The sequence below is a fragment of the Geospiza fortis genome, unplaced genomic scaffold (assembly GCF_000277835.1).
Source record: "Geospiza fortis unplaced genomic scaffold, GeoFor_1.0 scaffold176, whole genome shotgun sequence".
In the NCBI taxonomy this organism is placed as follows: domain Eukaryota; kingdom Metazoa; phylum Chordata; class Aves; order Passeriformes; family Thraupidae; genus Geospiza; species Geospiza fortis.
In genome coordinates, this window is record NW_005054514.1 from 91,741 (window position 1) to 95,750 (window position 4,010).

Consider the following 4,010-nt stretch of genomic DNA (forward strand, 5'->3'; position numbering starts at 1 on the left):
AGGCTCTGGAAGGTGCGGAGGGGACAGAATCCCCCCCGGGCCCCCTCTCCCTGTCTCCTCCCAGTCTGCCCAGTGCTCCCGCTCTGTCCCCGCTGGTTTCCCCGCTCTGCGGCCGCTGGGGGTTCGGGAAAGAGGAGCGGAGGAAATTTTGGGATTTTAGCTGCGGGGAGAAGCGAGACAGCCCCGATCGATCCCTCTCGGGCATCCTCTGCCCTCCCGGGCCGGGCGTGTCCCCAGCGGGGCCGACTCACGGAGCGCGACATGGGAATGACATCGGGCAGGAAAAACCCCTGAAAATCCCAAATCCAGCCCCCAGCTCCATCCACCCCCGGACCGTCCCGTTTCCCCGAGGGCAGCCGGAGCTGCGGGGATGCGCGGGGGATGCGCGGGGCCGCACCGGGACCCGCAGCGCTCAGGTAGGGCCGGGGAACACGGAAAGGGCACCCGGGAAAAGTTGGGGGGTCATACTGCCTGGAACAACAACAACAAAATTATTATTTTAAAATATATATACATATATATGTATGTGTATGTATTTTATTGTTGATATTATTGTTTTTCAGCCCACGTCGTGGTTTCCACACCCCCTATTTCTGGGTGGCCGTGGTTATGGAGTTTTCTTAAGCCAAGCAGCGCCAGCATCCCCTAGAAAGTTTTCCCGCCCCAAAGGCATCGGGAGCTCAGCTGGAGGGCTGGAGGTGAGGAATACTCCTGTTAGCAGCTCCTTATTAAATTGTCGGGAATGGCTGGAGTGGGGGTGAGTCGAGCCACGCTGTTCCAGGCAGTGACTAATGAGGACTAATCCAGATTGTTTTCCATGTCTCCAGCAGAAGAAAGCGTGGCTTGTGCTGCTGATGGAGCCAGCCTTTCTGGAATGTGAATAAGAGCTTTCACTTAATGCACATCGCTGTACTGCCTTGATCACTGCACTTGATAAGCCTGCCGAAACTAAATAGGCAAGTTTTACATTTATGTACGCGTGTAAATGTAGAAACATTTATGTTTTTACATATATGTGTTCATTAATATGTATGCTTATATTCAGAGATGTCTTATCCCACCTTCCAGTGCTTAAAGGGATTTTACAGAAAATATGGAGAGCAACATTTTACACAGATAGAACAAAGGGAAATATTTTTAAACTAAAAGAGAGGAGATTTAGATTAGTTATTAGGAAGAAATTCTTCACTGTGAAGGTGGTGAGGCCCTGGCACAAGGTGCACAGTGAAACTGTGGCTGGCCCATCCCTGGAAATGTTCAAAGCCAGGTTGGATGGGGCTTGGAGCACCCTGGGATAGTGGAAGGTGTCCTGCTCATGGCAGGGGGTTGGAATGAGATGGTCTTTAAGGTCCCTGCCAACCCAAACCATTCTGGGATACTGTAATTTCTCATCTTTAGGAAAATTTAAAATCAGAATTATCAGTTTGTATTTGGTAGTGAAGGCTGGCTGATGAGAGTGGATTTAACTTTATTGAACATTGTCTATGCTTTATGTGCTGAATGTATATTTTCTACATATCTAATAGTAGATGATTCTGTTTCTTTTGCATATCTAATAGCCTGTCCCTGGGGAACGCCCGGGCTCATTCCCAGCCCCCGGGTTTGGCTCCGGGCGCTTTCACATCCCTGGGGTCCTGCCTGAGGGATTTCCCAGCCTCTCTGTGACTCTACGAGTCCCATTTCCCAGTCTAAAGTGGGAATTTTGGCTGGACACAGCCCGGGAATCACCGAGCTCCCCTCCCCAGGTTTTCAGGCTCAGGGCTCAGCATCCCCTCAGCATCTCCTGAATCCCTTTGGCGGGGGAAGCCCAGGCCCTGCTCCGTGATTTCTTTTTGCTTACACTCTCCTCTGTGATGCCTTTTCTTCTTTTCTTTTCTTTTCTTTTCTTTTCTTTTCTTTTCTTTTCTTTTCTTTTCTTTTCTTTTCTTTTCTTTTCTTTTCTTTTCTTTTCTTTTCTTTTCTTTTCTTTTCTTTTCTTTTCTTTTCTTTTCTTTTCTTTTCTTTTCTTTTCTTTTCTTTTCTTTTCTTTTCTTTTCTTTTCTTTTCTTTTCTTTTCTTTTCTTTTCTTTTCTTTTCTTTTCTTTTCTTTTCTTTTCTTTTCTTTTCTTTTCTTTTCTTTTCTTTTCTTTTCTTTTCTTTTCTTTTCTTTTCTTTTCTTTTCTTTTCTTTTCTTTTCTTTTCTTTTCTTTTCTTTTCTTTTCTTTTCTTTTCTTTTCTTTTCTTTTCTTTTCTTTTCTTTTCTTTTCTTTTCTTTTCTTTTCTTTTCTTTTCTTTTCTTTTCTTTTCTTTTCTTTTCTTTTCTTTTCTTTTCTTTTCTTTTCTTTTCTTTTCTTTTCTTTTCTTTTCTTTTCTTTTCTTTTCTTTTCTTTTCTTTTCTTTTCTTTTCTTTTCTTTTCTTTTCTTTTCTTTTCTTTTCTTTTCTTTTCTTTTCTTTTCTTTTCTTTTCTTTTCTTTTCTTTTCTTTTCTTTTCTTTTCTTTTCTTTTCTTTTCTTTTCTTTTCTTTTCTTTTCTTTTCTTTTCTTTTCTTTTCTTTTCTTTTCTTTTCTTTTCTTTTCTTTTCTTTTCTTTTCTTTTCTTTTCTTTTCTTTTCTTTTCTTTTCTTTTCTTTTCTTTTCTTTTCTTTTCTTTTCTTTTCTTTTCTTTTCTTTTCTTTTCTTTTCTTTTCTTTTCTTTTCTTTTCTTTTCTTTTCTTTTCTTTTCTTTTCTTTTCTTTTCTTTTCTTTTCTTTTCTTTTCTTTTCTTTTCTTTTCTTTTCTTTTCTTTTCTTTTCTTTTCTTTTCTTTTCTTTTCTTTTCTTTTCTTTTCTTTTCTTTTCTTTTCTTTTCTTTTCTTTTCTTTTCTTTTCTTTTCTTTTCTTTTCTTTTCTTTTCTTTTCTTTTCTTTTCTTTTCTTTTCTTTTCTTTTCTTTTCTTTTCTTTTCTTTTCTTTTCTTTTCTTTTCTTTTCTTTTCTTTTCTTTTCTTTTCTTTTCTTTTCTTTTCTTTTCTTTTCTTTTCTTTTCTTTTCTTTTCTTTTCTTTTCTTTTCTTTTCTTTTCTTTTCTTTTCTTTTCTTTTCTTTTCTTTTCTTTTCTTTTCTTTTCTTTTCTTTTCTTTTCTTTTCTTTTCTTTTCTTTTCTTTTCTTTTCTTTTCTTTTCTTTTCTTTTCTTTTCTTTTCTTTTCTTTTCTTTGGTTTTCCCAGCGGCATCCAGGAGGGATCAGACCATTCCCGGGGGCTCAGGCCATTCCCAAGTGCCACCCAGGAGAGATCAGACCCTTCCCAGGGTGATCAAACCCTTCCCAAGTGACATCCAGGGGGGATCAGACCCTTCCCCGGGGTTCAGGCCATTCCCAAGTGACATCCAGGAGGGATCATGCCCTTCCCAAGGGGCTCAGACTATTCCTAGGGGTCTCAAGCTCTTACCAAGTGCCATCCAGGGAGGACCAGACCCTTGCCAGGGGGATCAGACCCTTCCCACGTGCCATCCAGGGGGGATCAGGCCTTTCCCAGGGGGCTGCAGACCCTTCCCAGGAGGGATCATGCCCCTCCTAAGGGGCTCAGGCCATTCCCAAGGGTCTCAGGCTCTTCCCAAGTGCCATCCAGGGGGGCTCAGACCCTTCCCAAGGGGCTCAGGCCCTTCCCAGGAGGGATCATGCCCCTCCTAAGGGGCTCAGGCCATTCCCAAGGGTCTCAGGCTCTTCCCAAGTGCCATCCAGGGGGGCTCAGACCCTTCCCAGGGGGCTCAGGCCCTTCCCAGGGGGGACCAGGCCATTCCCAAGTGCTTCCCGAAGCTCAGGGCCGGCGTTTGGGCCGGGATGTCCCCGGGGAGCTCCTGGAAGAGCCGGGCAGGATCCATCTCGAATTCCCGGCAGGATCCATCCCTCCATCCCGGCTCCCTGCGGCGCGGGGCTGATCCGGCTGCGGCTCTCCAGGGCCATTACTCCTCTCTCTAACCAGGTTAGGTGAAACAGGGAGAAAACCACTTCGGGGCGGCACCGGGGCGTTTCCATGGCAGCGGCACCGCCACCGCG

General features: G+C 43.7%; 1 long non-coding RNA gene across 1 annotated transcript; it reads left to right on the forward strand.

Annotated features, from left to right (window-relative positions):
* Positions 1-366: 366 nt before the first annotated feature.
* Positions 367-957, forward strand: LOC115948771. Its single transcript, XR_004082553.1, has 3 exons — positions 367-416; positions 564-698; positions 828-957. It is a non-coding gene; the product is annotated as an uncharacterized LOC115948771 (long non-coding RNA).
* Positions 958-4,010: the final 3,053 nt, after the last annotated feature.